Source organism: Mustelus asterias, chromosome 2 (genome assembly GCF_964213995.1).
Source record: "Mustelus asterias chromosome 2, sMusAst1.hap1.1, whole genome shotgun sequence".
Taxonomy (NCBI): domain Eukaryota; kingdom Metazoa; phylum Chordata; class Chondrichthyes; order Carcharhiniformes; family Triakidae; genus Mustelus; species Mustelus asterias.
In genome coordinates, this window is record NC_135802.1 from 121,457,185 (window position 1) to 121,476,129 (window position 18,945).

At 46.6% G+C, this 18,945-nt stretch overlaps 1 protein-coding gene across 22 annotated transcripts in view; it reads right to left on the reverse strand.

The window, feature by feature from the left end:
- The window catches only part of tbc1d7 (TBC1 domain family, member 7), a 104,903-nt gene that overhangs the window by 75,629 nt on the left and 10,329 nt on the right, over positions 1-18,945 (reverse strand). For 6 of the 22 annotated variants that reach the window (XM_078240956.1, XM_078240858.1, XM_078240967.1 and 3 more), the window contains exon 2: positions 1,410-1,450. The exons of 9 other annotated variants lie outside the window; for them this stretch is intronic. The gene's annotated coding sequence lies outside the window, so the exon portion shown is untranslated. Of the gene's footprint in view, positions 1-1,228; positions 1,451-18,945 lie in introns of those variants that run through there. 7 more of the 22 variants (XM_078240962.1, XM_078240934.1, XM_078240821.1 and 4 more) reach the window with 3 other exon arrangements.

Consider the following 18,945-nt stretch of genomic DNA (forward strand, 5'->3'; position numbering starts at 1 on the left):
AATATCGGCAGCAGTCAAGACAGTTGTTTAGTCAACAGTCCAAGCCACCCCCTTTTCTAAACTAGGCATATAATTCCATGGAAGTGTAATTTAAGCACAAAATGTAATAGCAGGCTTGAAGTCCAGTCATGTAATAAAGGGTGTTTCACGCAAAGCATTTTAATGATTCATCATAGAATCCTTACAGTGCAGAAGGAGGCCATTCGGCACTGACCACAATCCCACCCTGGCTCTATCCCCATAACCCCATGCATTTACTCTAGCTAGTCCCCCTGACACTAAGGGATGGCCAATTCACCTAACCCACACATCTTTGGACTGGGAGGAAACCGGAGCACCTGGAGGAAACCCACACAGACACGGGGAGAATGTGCAAACTCCACACAGACAGTGACCCAAGTTGGGAATCGAACCCGGATCCCTGATGCTGTGAGGCAGTAGTGCTACCACTCTGCCAATTCTTGATCAGCTAAACAATTTTCAAGGTCCTCTATATGTCATTATTGCTTGATTTGGGTTCTTGTGATTTAATGCAACTTCTGTGTAAGCAGAATCTCCTTTGGGATGAGTTTTAGCTATGGGAGACTTGAGTTCCCCCTATCCTCTCTGGCAGGCTCAACAAGTTGAAACATGAGCCAGAGATGTGCACAGCAGGGCACTCCCCCATGGTTACCAAGTTCAGCTGGCCCAACAATAGAATTTGAAGTATACCTGCCCCTGATTAAGGCACAGATAGCTTGATTATCCTTCAGGCTAAAGCTAAACTTCCAAACAGATTCATTATGGGACTTGCGTCCATTCAGATACAAAAGCTTTTCATGCATATGCAGAGGTGTACTGGCAGGCTGGATGCAGCAAAATTGATGTTTCGTGTTTGCACAGACTGGCCATTTTGTATTATCAGGAGTTACAGTGTGAGGGATAATAGTGCAATGGTTTAATGTCTTATCTGAAAGATGGCACTTCCAATAACACAGCACTCCTTCAATGTCTAATCAAGTCTCTGGAGTGGTGTTTGAACATGTGCCAAAGGCATGAGTGTTACCTCTAAATCAAGAAATGCATCTCATAAAGGCAAAATTAGCTTGAGAATATATACAGTTTCTTACATCAGCACACTTAGCTAGTCTGAAAGAACAAATCCAATATAATATTGATGTGGAGATGCTGGCAATTATCTTGCAATTATCTACATGTGCCGTGTTTGTGAACCCAACTCTCCACTCACCTGATGAAGGAGCAGCGCTCCAAAAGCTCATGATACCAATAAATCTGTTGGACTTTAACCCGGTGTTGGTGTGAGACTTCTTACTGTGCCAACATAATATTGAACAATATGGCCAAAATACACAGCAGCATAATATACAGGAAAGTATATTTTGCTCTATAGCACTCTTGTCAAACCACACCTTAAGTATTCTCTCCAGCTCCATTCACCAAGACACAAGCTCTGGAGAAAAACAAAAATGGAATCATGATACTACTGTTTCTGGGGATAAACTAGAATAAACTTGGGCTACTTGGCCTTAAAAGGTAATAGGTATATGATAAACAGTAGAGAAAGAACAAATTTGAAAATTGTTTTAAACTTACATGAGGACAATGGAGTTAAAATGTAAAATAACTACTTGGCACAAAGCAGTCACTACATGGAATTGGCAATCGAGGCGAGAACAGAATCATCCCTTGAGAAAACAGTAAGTCAGTAGTGTGTGTGTGGGGGGGGGGGGGGGGGGAGGGAAACTACATTGTTTCCACATGGAGGAACTAAAACAAGTTAAATTTGATTTCTTGTGAAAGACTGGATTACTGTTGATTGCAATACAACTCAAAAGCATCACTGACTACCTTGATTATTTATGTTAATATTTGAAAATTTGAATACAAATATGGAAATAAGTGAATTACAGGCAGTAAAGTGCACATAAGTCAATAAGTACAGTTCAGTAAAGGGTTTACTGCAGACCGTATAGAGTTGAGAATAGGCTGTGTAAAGGAGGTCAGTGACAGGTCTGTGCAACACACAAATACAAAAGCAAAATACACATGTGGAACAAAACAGAAAATGCTGGAAATACACAGTATTACTGGCAGCAATTTGTTGAAAGAATAAACAGAGTTAATGTTCCCAGTCTGGGATCTTTCATCAGAACTGGGAAAAATAATAAATGCAATAGATTTTGAGCAAGTGATAGGATGGAAAGGAGAGATTGAACAACAAAATATTACATGGTGCAAAAATAACAGCAGGTCAAGTAAAGAAACAAAAGATACATCTAAAAGAGATGTGAATGACAGAATCCTGAATAGCTGTAGTCTGAATGTGAAGTAATGGAAGTAAGAGCAAACAATAGGAAAACCAAACAAGCAAAGAAACAAAAAACAAAATGGAGGCAAAATGATTGAACTTAAGGTTGAGTTCTGAAGCACGCAGTCAAAAGTTGAGGTGCGGTTTCTCAGGTTTGCGTCAAGATTCATTAGAACACTGCTGGAGGCCAAGGACAGAATAGTCAGAGGGGAGCAAGGGGAATAATTCAAATTACAGGTGACTGGAAGCTCAGAATCACACTTGCAGACTGAGCAGAGGTGTTCTAAGAAGCGCTGTGGAACAGATGGTGCGGGAGGGCTTTCGATTCCTGGGACATAAAGAATTGAAGATGTTACACCCTTGCTTAAAAAAATTTGTCAGGATAAGCTCTGCAATTACAGAACAGTCAGTGGATGGCATGGTGGCACAGTGGTTAGCACTGCTGCCTCACAGAGCCATGGACCTGGGTTTGATTCCAGCCACAGGTGGCTGTGGAGTTTGCACGTTCTCCCTGTGTCTGCATGGGTTTCCTGCGGGTACTCCAGTTTCCTCCCACAATTCAAAAATGTATGGATTAGGTGGATTGGCCATGTTAAATTGTCCCTTAGTGTCATGGGGATTAGCAGGGTAAATACATAGGGTTACAGGGACCGAGCCTGTTTGGGAGTCGTCGTCAGTGCAGGCTCCATGAGCCAAATGGCATCCTTCTGCACTGTAGGGATTCTAACTTCAGCGGTGGGTAAGATTCTAGATAGACCCTGGAACACCTAGATAACAAGGACACCTATGTCAGACTCCTATTTATTGACTATAGCTCAGCCTTCATCACTATTATTCCCACGAAACTCATCTCCAAACTCCGTGGCCTGGGCCTCGGCACCTCCCTCTGCGACTGGATCCTGAACTTCCTAACTCTCAGACCACAATCAGTAAGGATAGGCAACAACACCTCCTCCACGATCATCCTCAACACCGGTGCCCACAAGGCTGTGTTCTCAGCCCCCTACTATACTCCTTATACACCGATAACTGTGCGGCCAAATTCTTCTCCAATTCGATTTTCAAGTTTGCTGACGACACCTCCGTATTGGGTCGGATCTCAAACAATGCCGAGACAGAGTACAGGAATGAGATAGAGAATCTGGTGAACTGGTGCGGCAGCAATAATCTCTCCCTCAATGTCAACAAAACAAAGGAGATTGTCATCGACTTCAGGAAGCATAAAGGAGAACATGCCCCTGTCTACTTCAATGGGGACAAAGTAGAAAGGGTTGAGAGCTTCAAGTTTTTAGGTGTCCAGATCACCAACAACCTGTCCTGGTCCCCCCATGCTGACACTATAGTTAAGAAAGCCCACCAGGAAATTTGGCACGTCAACTATGACTCTCACCAACTTTTACAGATGCACTATAGAAAGCATTCTTTCTGGTTGTATCACAGCTTGGTATGGCTCCAGCTCTGCCCGAGACTGCAAGAAACTACAAAAGGTCATGAATGTAGCCCAATCCATCATGCAAACCAGCCTCCCATCCATTGACTCTGTCTACACTTCCCACTGTCTCAGCAAAGCAGCCAGCATAATTAAGGACCCCATGCACCCCGGACATTCTCTCTTCCACCTTCTTCCTTCGGGAAAAAGATACAAAAGTCTGAGGTCACGTACCAACCAATTCAAGAACAGCTGCTTCCCTGCTGCTGTCAGACTTTTGAATGGACTAACCTTGCATTAAGTTGATCTTTCTCTACACCCTAGCTATGACTGTAACACTACATTCTGCACTGTCTTCTTTCCTTCTCTATGAACGGTATGTTTTGTCTGTATAGCGCGCAAGAAACAAGAATTTTCACTGTATGTTAATACATGTGATAATAATAAATCAAATCAAAAAATTAGCAGTCACACTAACTTGCTGGAGATTTTTGAAGGGAGGGTCAATAAAGGTAATGCTGATGTGGTGTACATGAACTTTCTAAAGGCATTCAATACAGTGCCACACAACAGACTTGAGAAAGTTATAGCTTAGTAATGTGGATACAAAATTGGCCAAATAAAAGGAAAACAAAGGCAGCACGGTGGCAGAGTGGTCAGCACTACTTCCTCACAGCGCCAGGGACCCAGGTTCAATTCCCGGCTCAGGTCACTGTCTGTGTGGAGTTTGCACATTCTCCCAGTGTCTGCATGGGTTTCCTCTAGGTGCTCCGGTTTCCTCCCACACTCCAAAGATGCGTGGGTTAGGTAGCCTGGCCGTGCTAAAATGCCCCTTAGTGTCAGGGGGACTAGTTAGGGTAAATGCATGGGGTTATGGGGTTAGGGCCTGGGTGGGGCTGTGATCGCTGCAGACTTGATGGGTCAAATGGCCTCCTTCTGCACTGTAGTTTTCTATGATTCAAAGTAATGGTCAATGGATATTTTTCAGGCCAGACGAATGTTTATCATTAAGTTGCGGTGTCGATGGTAGCCATGATGTGGAGATGCCGGCGTTGGACTGGGGTAAGCACAGTAAGAAGTCTCACAACACCAGGTTAAAGTCTAACAGGTTTATTTGGCAGCACTGGCTTTCGGAGTCTCAAGCTGCTTCATTAGGTGAGGACTTGTGTTCACAAACAGGGCATATAAAGACACAAACTCAATTTACAAGAGGATGGTTGGAATGCGAGTCTTTACAGGTAATCAAGTCTTAAAGGTACAGACAATGTGAGTGGAGAGAGGGCCAAGCACAGGTTAAAGAGGTGCCTATTGTCTCCAGCCAGGACAGTTAGTGAGATTTTGTAAGCCCAGGCCATTCGTGGGGGTTACAGATAGTGTGACATGAACCCAAGATCCCAGTTGAGGCCGTCCTCACGCGTGCGGAACTTGGCTATCAGTTTCTGCTCAGCGATTCTGCGTTGTCGTGTGTTGTGTGTCGTGAAGGCCGCCTTGGAGAACGCTTACCCGAAGATCAGAGGCTGAATGCCCGTGACTGCTGAAGTCTTCATCGATGACATGTTGAAGACACCTACAGACGCTGAAAGACACCCTTGTAAGAACAGGATATGGCACTCAACTCATCGATCGACAGTTCCGACACGCCACAGCGAAAAACCGTACCGACCTCTTCAGAAGACAAACACGGGACATGGCAGACAGAGTATCCTTCGTCGTCCAGTACTTCCCCGGAGCAGAGAAGCTACGATATCTTCTCCGGAGCCTTCAACACGTCATCGATGAAAACAAACATCTCGCCAAGGCCATCCCCACACCCCCATGTCTTGCCTTCAAACAACCGCACAACCTCAAACAGACCATTGTCTGCAGCAAACTACCCAGCCTTCAGGAGAACAGTGACCATGACACCACACAACCCTGCCACAGCAACCTCTGCAAGAGTTGCTGGATCATCGACACGGATGCCATCATCTCACATGAGAACACCATTCACCAGATACACGGTACATATCTTGCGACTCGGCCAACTTTGTCTACCTGATAGCTGCAGGAAAGGATGTCCCGAGGCATAGTACATTGGGGAGACCATGCAGACACTGCGACAACGAATGAATGAACACCTCTCGACAATCATCAGGAGTGTTCTCTTCCTGTTGGGGAGCACTTCAGCAGTCACAGGCATTCAGCCTCTGATCTTCGGGTAAGCGTTCTCCAAGGCGGCCTTCATGACACACGACAACACAGAATCGCTGAGCAGAAACTGATAGCCAAGTTCCGCACACACGAGGACGGCCTCAACTGGGATCTTGGGTTCATGTCACACTATCTGTAACCCCCACGACTTGCCTGGGCGTGCAAAATCTCACTAACTGTCCTGGCTGGAGACAATACACACCTCTTTAACCTGTGCTTGGCCCTCTCTCCACTCACATTGTCTGTACCTTTAAGACTTGATTACCTGTAAAGACTCGCATTCCAACCATTATCTACTAAATTGAGTTTGTGTCTTTATATGCCCTGTTTGTGAACACAAGTCCTCACTCACCTGATGAAGGAGCTTGAGACTCCAAAAGCTAGTGCTGCCAAATAAACCTGTTGGACTTTAACCTGGTGTTGAGAGACTTCTTACTATCATTAAGTTCTCAGGGGTTGGCATTGGGACCTTTGCTTTTCCTGATATATGTTAATAATCTAGGTCTTGATGTGCAGGGGACAATTTCAAAGTTTGTAAGTATACAAAACTTGGAAGCATTGACCCAAACAGGCGCAGGAGTGTGGCGACTAGGGGAATTTCACAATAACTTCATCGCAGTGTTAATGTAAGTGTAAGCCTTACTTGTGACTAATAAACTTTCAAAAAACTTTAACTTTAAAAAAATGTGTAGAACTTCGAAACGGACAAGTTGGAGTGTGCAAATAAAGTTCAACTTAAAGAAGTGTGAGGTGATGCATTTTGGTAGGAAGAACATGGGACAGACAATATAAAATAAAAGGATGCAATTTTTAGGTGGGGTGCAGAAGCAGAGGGACTTGGGTGCAGATATGTGCATAGATCATTGAAGGTAGAAAGACAAGTGGAGAGAGCAGTCAATAATGCTGACAGTATCCTGGCTTTATTAATAGGCATGATGTGGAGATGCCGGCGTTGGACTGGGGTAAATACAGTAAGAGTTTTAACAACACCAGGTTAAAGTCCAACAGGGTTATTTGGTATTTGCTACCAAATAAACCTGTTGGACTTTAACCTGGTGTTGTTAAAACTCTTACTTTATTAATAGGGGCATAGAGTACAAGAGCAAAGAGGTTATACTGAACTTTTACAAGACACTAGTTAGGCCTTAGTTGGAGTAGTGTGTACAATTCTGGGCATCACACCATACGAAAAATGTGAACTTATTGGAGAGAGAATTCAGAAGATGTTTGCAGGAATGGTCCCATGGGATGAGAAAAATCATAATGCCCATTTGGAGAGCAGCGCAATTCTGTAATTAGAACCACTTTTGGGGAGATAGGACCTATGCAGGTCAGAGTAATTGCCTCTGAACAGAGCCAGGAACAATTTCTTGATTTACCAGTGTACTGGTGAGTAGTGATGGTTCATCTGGGGATTGCAGCTCGAGCCAAGTCCACAGCAGCCCAGCTGACTCAGCGACAGGAAGATTGGAAAAGCAGTATTAGCGGAGGATTCAAAAGTTGAGGGAATAGACAGGTATTTTTCTGTATGTCACCTTCCTGGTCCCAGGGTCAAGGACGTCACTAAGCAGCTGCAGAGCACTCTGAGGGAATGGGGGAGCAAACAGCCAGCAGTCATGGTGCACATGTGGGCAGCACGGTAGCGCAGTGGTTAGCACTGCTGCTTCACAGCTCCAGGGTTCCGGGTTCGATTCCCGGCTCGGGTCACTGTCTGTGTGGAGTTTGCACATTCTCCTCGTGTCTGCGTGGGTTTCCTCCGGGTGCTCCGGTTTCCTCCCACAGTCCAAAGATGTGCGGGTTAGGTGGATTGGCCAGGTTAAAAAAAAATTGCCCCTTAAGTCCTGGGATGCGTAGGTTAGAGGGATTAGCAGGTAAAATATGTGGGGGTAGGGCCTGGGTGGGATTGTGGTCGGTGCAGACTCGATGGGCCGAATGGCCTCCTTCTGCACTGTAGGGTTTCTATGACATTGGTACCAACAGTGAATCAATGTAGATATTGTGGTTAAGGAAGAGTGTGAAGTTTGGTGAAGAAGGCATATGGTATGCTTGCCTTTATAGGACGGGGTATAGAATATAAAAGTTGGCATATGATGTTGCAGCTGTATAGAATGATGGTTAGGCCACATTTGGAATACTGCGTCCAGTTCTGGTCGCCGCACTACCAGAAGGATGTGGAGGCGTTAGAGAGAGTGCAGAGAAGGTTTACCAGGATATTGCCTGGTATGGAGGGTCTTAGCTATGAGGAGAGATTGGGTAAACTGGGGTTGTTCTCCCTGGAAAGATGGAGAATGAGGGGAGATCTAATAGGGGTTTACAAGATTATGAAGGGGATAGATAGGGTGAACGGTGGGAAGCTTTTTCCCAGATCAGAAGTGACGATCATGAGGGGTCACGGGCTCAAGGTGAGAGGTATAACTCAGATATTAGAGGGATGTTTTTTACACAGAGGGTGGTGGGGGCCTGGAATGCGCTGCCAAGTAGGGTGGTGGAGGCAGACACGCTGACATCGTTTAAGACTTACCTGGATAGTCACATGAGCAGCCTGGGAATGGAGGGATACAAACGATTGGTCTAGTTGGACCAAGGAGCGGCACAGGCTTGGAGAGCCGAAGGGCCTGTTTCCTGTGCTGTATTGTTCTTTGTTTTGGATGTGATAAACAAAGGGAAAGTAGTATTAAGGGGCATAGTATCCTTGAAAGCAGATAAATCATCAGGGCTGCTGGAATGCACCTCAGGCTGTTAAGGGACATCAGCGTGGCTTTCCTCCGGGTGCTCCGGTTTCGTTCCACAGTCCGAAAGTTGTGCTGGTTAGGTGCATTGGCCATGATAAATTCTCCCTCAGTGTACCTGAACAGGCGCCGGAGTGTGGCGATGAGGGGATTTTCACAGTAACTTCATTGCAGTGTTCATGTAAGCCTACTTGTGACACTAAAAAATAAACAAAACCCTCAATTTATTTAAAAAGTGTCTGGATTTGCACCTCAAATGCCATAACTTGCAGAGCTACGGAGGAAATGCTGGAAAATTGGATTAGGCTGGGTGGCTTGTTTTTGAGCTGGCACAGACATGATTAGCCATGTGGCCTCTTTCTGTGCCATAAATTTTCTATGATTCCATGAACAACATGGGCCAAAAGAGGGATATGGTCCTGCAGTCAAGGATTTAGGGAGCTCGGAATGAAACTAACAAGCAGGACCTCAAAATGAATAAACTCCAGATTACTCCCAGTATTGCACATAACTGAGTATAAAACTATGAAGATAAGAGTAAGATGGAGGAGAAAAATGTGTGGTGGGAGATTGTGCAGGACGGAAGGCTGGGAATTCCTGGGACACTGGGACCTGTTCTGGGGCAGATGGCACTGGATGGATTGCACCTGAACAGAGCTGGGACTAATTTCCTTGCAGGACAATTTGCTAGTGCTACTGGGGTGGATGTAGAATAACTTGGCAGGGGTGTGGGATCAAATCAGGAGGCAATGTTAGAGAGGCAGAGAACCAGGAGAAACAGAGAGCACTAGAGTAGAAATAATAAAGTATTTGAGGTCAGAGTAAGAGGGAATATGATGAAGTCTAAATTCATACTGTGAAACTATGTAAGTGTGTGGAGTGTGGTTGATCAGGTTGGTGAGATGCAGGCACAGATAGCCACATAGAAATATCATGTGACAATGACAGAGACTTAGCTCAAAAAATGGCCAGCTGAGTACGAAATACACCTGGTTACAAAGTGTTCAGGAAAATTAGGGAGGAAAGGAAGGAGTGGACACAGTATCAGTTGAGAACATTACAGTATTAGACAGAAAGGATGCTTCAGGAGGGATCAAAGACAGAATGAATTTGGTTAGAACTAAGAAACAATTGAGTTAGCAGTTATATTGTTGGGCATATTTTATAGGCCACCAACTGGTGCCAAAGATGAAGAGGAACAAATTTGCAAGGAAACAATGGGGACATTAAATATCCCAATATATACTAGGATAGTAATAATGGAAAGGGCAATAAGAAGGAAGGCATTGCTGGATCTGGTTCTGGCGAACAAGATGCAACAAGTGAATCAAGTGTCTGGGAACATTTGGGGACAGTGATAGAATCATAGAAATCATAGAAACCCTACAGTGCAGAAAGAGGCCATTTGGCCCATCGAGTCTGCACCGGCCACAATCCCATCCAGGCCCTACCCCCATATCCCTACATGTTGACCCACTAATCCCTCTAACCTACGCATCTCAGGACACTAAGGGGCAATTTTAGCATGGCCAATCAACCTAAACCACACATCTTTGGATTGTGGGAGGAAACCGGATCACCTGGAGGAAACTCATGCAGACACGAGGAGAATGTGCAAACTCCACACAGACAGTGACCCAAGCCAGGAGTCGAACCCAGGTCCCTGGAGCTGTGAAGCAGCAGTGAACAAAGAACAATACAGCACAGGAACAGGCCCTTCGGCCCTCCAAGCCTGCGCCACTCATGTGCCCAACTAGACCATTCGTTTGTATCCCTCTATTCCCAGTCTGTTCATGTGGCTATCTAGATAAGTCTTAAACGATCCCAGCGTGTCCGCCTCAATCACCTTGCTTGGGAGTGCATTCCAGGCCCCCACCACCCTCTGTGTAAAATACGTCCCCCACCACCCTCTGTGTAAAATACGTCCCCCTGACATCTGTGTTGAACCTTGCCCCCCTCAGCTTGAACCTGTGTCCCCTTGTGTTCGTCACCTCCAACCTGGGAAAAAGCTTCCCACTGTTCACCCTATCTATGCCCTTCATAATTTTATACACCTCTATTAGGTTGTCCCTCATCCTCCGTCTTTCCAGGGCGAACAACCCCAGTTTACCCAATCTCTCCTCATAGCTAAGACCCTCCATACCAGGCAACATCCTGGTAAACCTTCTGTGTACTCTCTCCAAAGCCTCCGCGTCCTTCTGGTAGTGTGGCGACCAGAACTGGACGCAGTATTCCAAATGTGGCCTAACAAACGTTCAATACAGCTGCAACATCATATGCCAACTTTTTTATTCTATGCCCCGTCCAATAAAGACAAGCATGCCGTATGCCTTCGTCACCACCCTCTCCACCTGTGCTGCCACCTTTAAGGATCAGTGGACTTGTACACCCAGGTCCCTCTGTGTGTCTATACTCCTGATGGTTCTGCCATTTATTGTATAGCTCCCCCTTACATTAGATCGACCGAAATGCATCACTTCGCATTTATCTGGATTAAATTCCATCTGCCATTTCTCCGCCCAATGTTCCAGCCTATCTATATCCTGCTGTATTCTCTGACAATGTTCATCACTATCCGCAACTCCAGCAATCTTTGTGTCGTCTGCAAACTTACTGATCACACCAGCTACATCTGCCTCCAAATCATTTATATAAATCACAAACAGCAGAGGTCCCAGTACAGAGCCCTGCGGAACACCACTAGTCACAGACCTCCAACCGGAAAAAGACCCCTCCACTGCCACCCTCTGTCTTCTATGGCTAAGCCAGTTCTCCACCCATCTAGCTAGCTCACCTTTTATCCCGTGAGATTTAAACTTTTGCACCGGCCTGCCATGAGGGACCTTGTCAAACGCTTTACTAAAATCCATATAGACGACATCCACGTCCCTTCCCTCGTCAATCGTTTTTGTCACCTCCTCAAAAAACTCAACCAAATTTGTGAGGCATGACCTCCTTCGTACAAAACCATGCTGTCTATCGCTAATGAGATTATGTTCTAAATGCGCATATATCCTATCTCTAAGAATCTTCTCCAACAATTTCCCTACCACGGACGTCAAGCTCACTGGCCTATAATTACCTGGGTTATCCTTGCTACCCTTCTTAAATAACGGGACCACATTTGCTATCCTCCAATCCTCTGGGACCTCACCTGTGTCCAGTGAAGAGACAAAGATTTCTGTCAGAGGTCCAGCAATTTCATCTCTTGCCTCCCTGAGGAGTCTAGGATAGATGCCATCTGGCCCTGGGGATTTGTCTGTCTTAATGTTTCCTAAAAAACCTAACACTTCCTCCCTTGTAATTAAGATTTTTTCTAACGGGTCAACACATCTCTCTGAGACACTACCAGTCAACATGTCCCTCTCCTTTGTGAATACTGATGCAAAGTATTCATTTAGGATCTCATCTACTTCCTCTGGTTCTAACCACTGTGCTACCGTGCTGCCCATCTTTCTATCATAAGGGTTAGGTTGGTTATGGAAAAGACAAGGAGCAATCCAGAGGAAGAATTAATTGGGGGAGGGCAAACTTCAATGAGGTGGAAATGGATCTGCCCAGGTAAGTTGGAATCAAGACACACAAAAAAAAGAAAATGCTGAAAAATCTGGCAGCATCTGTGGAGAGAACAGTTAACATTTCAAATCTGGATGACCGTTCATCAGAGTTGGAATCAAGGATTGGCAGGCAAAACTATAACAGAACACTGGACTGTTTTCGAAAGAGGATAGCTCAGGTATATTCCTATGAAGAATTACGGCAGGGCAACAAATCCAGAGCTCACAGGATAATGAAAAAGATGGAGAGCAAGATGATCTAAAAAGAGTGGTATGACAAATGTTCAGTGGATAAACAATTGAAAATCACGTGTGATACAAAAAGCTGAAATGGGAATTGAAAAAAAAAGGAAAGAAGAGTTAATGAGACTTGTAACTAATGTAAATGAGAATCCAAAAGTCTTCCACAGGCACATAGATAGTAAACGAGTGGTAGCAGGAGGAGTGGGGCTGATTAGGCACCTAATAGGGGATTTATGCATAGAGGCAGAGAGCATGGCTGAAGTGCTAAATGAGTCCTTTACAAGGGAAGAAGATGCTGCCCAAGTCAGTGAAAGAGGATGTAGCTGAGACTACTGATAAAGGGAAGGTAATAGGTTGTCTGTATTTAAAGTTGATAAGTCACCATGACCAGGTGGGACTGACCGAGGAGGCTGAAGGAAGTAAGGGTAAGATACAGGGGAAGTGCCAGAGGACTGGATGAAGGGGGCGACCTTTATGCTTAAGACAACTTTTATGCTGAATATCATGGACATTTTTACGCGTGTATATCAAATTTATTTTAAAATATTGTCAACAGTTCACAGCAATGCGATGACTCATGGAGAGGCTCCTTGCACCCCCTAATCACTTCAGACAGCCTTAATCACTTCAGACTCCAAGCAGGGAAACACAGACAATAGCTCAACTGATTAGATTATGCAAGAAGCTCAAATCACAAAGGGAGTCCTCCAGAAAGAGATCAGCCCAGCGGAAATGGGATCAGCTCCACCTATCTATAATGGCTGTTTTAATATCTCGCTATTGTGCCACTGCTTTGTGTTATTAGCAGGTACTGATCATGTAAGTTGTAGTAAATGATGAGCCTATTACCATATGTTTGGCGCGAAGTTCAAAACCCTATAAATTGTAAAGTGCACAATGGCCAGGCAGAGCAGTTGACGAGCAGCTGTCTCTCCCCAGGCCTGCGGTTTTGTTATTTTAAACAGAGAATAAAATTTGTGTTGCCTTTTTGTACTGTACTCATGTCTGCTTGTCTTTTATGCTGGTAGGAAGCGAAAAAACTTCCCCTTACAGTTTGGTGCCGAAACCCAGGAGGAAGTGGCCACTCGCTGGACCCACGGTGACAAGGATCAAGTGGGCGAGAAGTCAATTTCAGACCGCCCGCCAGATTCCGGAAGGATCCGAACGCCGTCGGGACCTCGAGGGGACTTCCTCCAACCTGGATACCAGCTGTAGACTGAGTGGGTACAAAAAGTGCACTTACACTGATTGGCTACTGCACAAATTTCACTAATTGAGAACTTGAAATTTGTAACACGGTTAGGTACACTGCTGTCGGCTACCTATTGTGAGAGGGACTTGTAAGCGTCCACAAGAGGTGGACCATTGTCATGGCAGGCCTTCATGTCCCTGCTAACCACCTGGTGCGCCAATAAGTGGGATAAAGAAAAAGGCCTTATTGGATGAGCGGGTAGGTTAGGCATATCTCTGCGAGCCAGGAACTTAGGGAACCGAAAGGGTTGACAGATTCCAGAAGCACTCACAATAGGAGTGGGGTACGGGCTAAGGGGAACGCGAAAGGTACAGAAAGGCGAGAGAGAAAGAGAGACAGAATGCCCCATGAAGGGGAGCCCGAGGAAAGATTACCCCAGGACAGAGATTCCGAAGTAGGTTGCGCATACGTAGGGGGAGGAAGGGAGCAAGAGGATAGCCTCTCCCTAGAATGGGGGCCAGAAGGATCTCTTAGCCGAGCATTTGGGATGCAACAGCAGAAATGAATCAGGAAAATGTGCACGGAGGGATGGGACCCCTGTGCGTCCTTCCCCCTACAAAGAAAATGGTGGAATAGCCACCAGCGGGACGCTTCTAAAAAGCTGCAGTAATTTTAGTTAGAAGTTTAACAACACCAGGTTAAAGTCCAACAGGTTTATTTGGTAGCAAAAGCCACAAGCTTTCGGAGCTCCAAGCCCCTTCTTCAGGTGAGTGGAAATTCTGTTCACAAACAGGGCATATAAAGACAGAGACTCAATTTACATGAATAATGGTTGGAATGCGAATACTTACAGCTAATCACATTGTTTTGTTTCTTAAAGACTTGATTAGTTGTAAGTATTCGCATTCCAACCATTATTCATGTAAATTGAGTTTGTGTCTTTATATGCCCTGTTTGTGAACAGAATTTCCACTCACCTGAAGAAGGGGCTTGGAGCTCCGAAAGCTTGTGTGGCTTTTGCTACCAAATAAACCTGTTGGACTTTAACCTGGTGTTGTTAAACTTCTTACTGTGTTTACCCCAGTCCAATGCCGGCATCTCCACATCGTAATTTTAGTTAAACAGTTTGTGATAGCGATGCGTATGAACCAGGTTTACCAGGAAAAGATAGAGGAAAAGAACAAGAGTATTGCAAGTTTAGAGGCTCAGATCACAGAGCTATGAGCCGAACCCCGTAAAAGTAGCGCCCCGGAGACCAACATGTCTTCGGTGTATCCCGCACTTCCCAGTGCACCACCCGAGTACGAACCCGGCAGCGTACAGAAATGTGCCCTGGTACAGAGGACAGCTAATGGCCAGGATCGCTATAAAGCATTCACTCCCTTAGAGAAGCAGACTATCCTAAAGGTGTTAGGTACTCTGCACACCCGAAGTAAAAATACAGAGTTCTGGAGGACTCTTGAGGAGATGTGGGATGTCCACAATCTCCACCCCCGTGATATCCACCAGATAGTCAGAGCGAAGTGCCCCTCAGATAAATGGAGGACTCTAACCAGCACTGACCCGGAGAACCCTGCCACCTCCACCATCCAGGATGGGGCATGGAGTCCCTAACAATGCCTCCAGGGCGATCCAAAGGGAAGCATATAATGCCTTTAAACACGCAGTCTGTACAGCTCTGGGAAACCCTACCACCAACTGGGGAAAAATCCAATCCTGTAGGCAGGAAAAGGGAGAATCCAGCAGCAACTATGCTGCCCGCCTGTATGAGGCTTATTGTGAGTCGTCCGGGCAGGAAAACCCCGACCCTAACGATGCCCCGTACATCCAAATGTTTTTAGATAGGCTTTCCCCGACACATCAGGAAGTTTTAAAATGAGGTATTGTCACTGTGGACACCTACAATACCGCAGTACAGTGGGCAAGCCGGGTAGATGCGAGGACCGGGACAGGGAGCAACCGAACCGCACCCAGGTCCCAGACAGCCTCTGCAAAAATAGATGCCCCTAACTTTAAACCAACAGCTAAGTGCTTCTACTGCGGAAGACCCAGGCACATAGCCAGGCACTGTCGATCAGAACCTGGACAAACTTGTAGGACCTGTGGCAGAACAGGTCACTCAGCTGAGCAGTGCAGACTAAAGCCCAAGCCCGAAACCCACATAGACATGCAGGAAGCCTTCCTGAACTGGCTGAGGGACCAGGGGAAGGCATGAGCACAGACGGCTCCCACAGACGCTGAGGGAGACAACCGTGTCTACGTGCATGCCCTCCTGGGGGCCTGCCTTGCGATATGTTAGTAGACACAGGAGCCTCTGTATCCCTGACCGACCTACCCCTTCCTGTGACCAAGGATTACATCCACATAGTAGGGGTGGGGGGAACTCGTAGTAAGGCTTACAAGAGCAAGACGGTAGTCTTAGAGGTAGCAGGGTGACTGGTGCCGGTCTAGTTCTTTGTATGCCAGAATAACAAGGGAACTGTGCTAGGAATGGATATTTTAGAGGAATTAAGCATACTCATAGACCCAAGAAATCATAAGATTCATTGGCCCCACAGTAACGGGAATAAATGTAAGCTTCACCAACCCTGCCAAAACATCGCAACGAAGTGTGTTAAAACGTTTCAGAGGGATTGGGACACAGAGCCCCAGCCTTTTGGAATAATTTGTAAAGTACTGACAGGAGTATGGGCCAGGGATAAGCAGGACACAGGAAAGGTCTCTATGGACCCGGTCCAGGTCCCCGGCCCAGACCACAAACCCCACAGACAGTACCCCATAAAGCCGGAGGCATACCAAGCCGTGTGGGCTATTGTACAGGCCTAGAAGGGAGGGGGGTAATACGCACCGCTACTCGTACCACAAACTCCCCAGTATGGCCAGTAGCAAAGCCCAATAAAAACCTTCCGCTTAACAATCGATTATACGGAGCTAAACAAAGTCACCCCAAAGGTACATCCCATAGTGGCAAGCCCCTCCACAATCCTGAATGGATTGGGCCCTAAGTATAGTATTTTCACAGTGTTTGGCTTCTGGTCGGTGCTGTTAGACACGGAGTCTCAGGACAAATTTGCATTCACTGTGGGCGAAAAGCAATATACCTGGACGAGACTCCCTCAGGGGTTCCATAACAGCCCCGCCATCTTCCACCAGGTCATGAATAGGATATTAGAGGGAGTAGATCTCACCCCCTACTGCTGCACTGTCCTTCAGTATGTGGACGACATCCTAATTGCCTCAGAGGACAGGCGAGGACATGCTGCAGCCCTGATTGAGGTGCTGCGAGCCTTAGAAAGGGGCAGGTTGAAGGTGAACCCCAAAAAGGCCCAGATAGGAAGAGACACTGTCCTGTACTTAGGACAGGAGATATCCCAGGGTAGTAGGACCATGCCTCACGAGAGGAGGGTTGCCATCCAGGTCATACCCAGGCCAGTCTCCCTGAGGGGAGTCCGCAAGGTTTTGGGACTGTTCAACTACAGCTGAACCTTTGTCCCCAATTTTATAGAATGGGGACCCGAACAGAAGACGACTGATAGAATGGGGACCCGAACAGGAGGAAGCTTATGCAAGGTTAAAACAAGCCCTTACATCAGCTCCGAGCCTCGGTTTACCTGACCCGAGGAAGCCCTTCCATATCTTTTGTGAGAATGAGGAGGGATTCTATGCCGCAGTAATAGCCCAAACACATGGGGACACCCTGCGACCCGTAGCTTACTACTCCACACAGCAGTCACCAGTGGCAGCCGGCTTGTCCCGCTGCGTGGCTGCACTTGACTGTGCTACATGGGCAGTTAGTATTAGCGAGCCCACGGTCATGACGGGGGAAATCATCCTCCACACCAGGCATACCATCGTTGAAATGCTTAACAATAGTAAGCTCAGAGCAGTCTCTAATGTAAGGAGAGCTAAGTGGGAATCAGTTCTGCTCCCCAAAGATCAATCAGTCACCATAATAAGGGACACAGGAGTAAACCCCGCTGCAGGGATTTTAGCCACTGGTGAATCACATGTGTGCGCTGAAATCGACCTAGAGGTAGACGCAGCCCCAGTAGAAGAGCTCCCCTTAGGACAGGCAGATTTAACATTCTATGGAGATGGGTCCAGGAAATATATTGACGGTACCCCCAAAACAGGGTGGGCAGTAGTTAACGACAAGTTAGAAGTGGTAACCTCAGGATGATTAGACAGCACCCTGTCAGCTCAAGTCGCAGAATTAGAGGCTTTAACACAGGCCCTGACCCTGGCAGAGGGCAAAACTGTGAATGTATATACCGACAGCCAATACGCGTTCGGAGTCATACACGACTATATGACCGCCTGGGATCGTAGGGGGTTTGTCACATCGGGAGGGGACAGGATAAAGCACCAGGAAAGGATTTAAACTCTATCCCGCGCCTCAAAGCTGCCCAAAGAAGCAGCACTAATTAAAATCAAAGCGCATAAGAAAATAGAAACTCCAGAACAAGCAGGGAACGCTGCAGCTGATAAGGCAGCGCAGCAGGTTTTAAGCCACGCTCTCCCAACAGCTAGTATCACCACAGATAGTGTGGACATAGTCCAGTTACACCGGGACACCCCCCGAGGCAGAGAAGCAGGTCTGGGAAGAAAGGGGCGGGAAACCAGATGCCCAGGGCGTCTGGAGGAAGGAAAGAAAGGTAATAGCCCCAGACTGCATCAGGCGCACCCTGCTGCAGTTAAACCATGGCCGTGATCACACCAGCAGAAACGCCATGAATCATCGCCTGAGTAGGGATTGGTGGTATGGGAAGAGACATAGCGAAATACTGTCAGCGATGTCTCACATGCGCGCAGCACAACCCCGGGCGACCCATAAAGATCCGAATGGCTCACCAGCCAAGACCCCGGGGGCCGTGGGAAAATCTCCAGATAGATTTCACAGGCCCACTTCCCGTTTCAGGGGGCAAGAGATATTGTTTAGTCATAATTGACCAATTCACCCGCTGGGTGGAAGCATTCCCCACCCGGGATTGCACCGCTTCCACTGTGGCAAAAATCCTAGCGAGTGAAGTAATTCCCAGATGGGGGGGGTCCCTTTGCAGATCGACTCCGATCAGGGCACCCACTTCACGGGAACAGTTATGAAAAAGACGTGCGAGTGGATGGGAATAAAGCAGAAGTTCCACATCCCCCACCATCCACAGAGTTCAGGTATGGTAGAGAGGATGAATCAGACCCTGAAGTCCACACTCGCAAAGGCTTTACATGGAAAACACAGCAGGTGGACAGAGGTCCTACCCACTGTGCTTATGAAACTCAGGGCATCCCCAAATCGCATT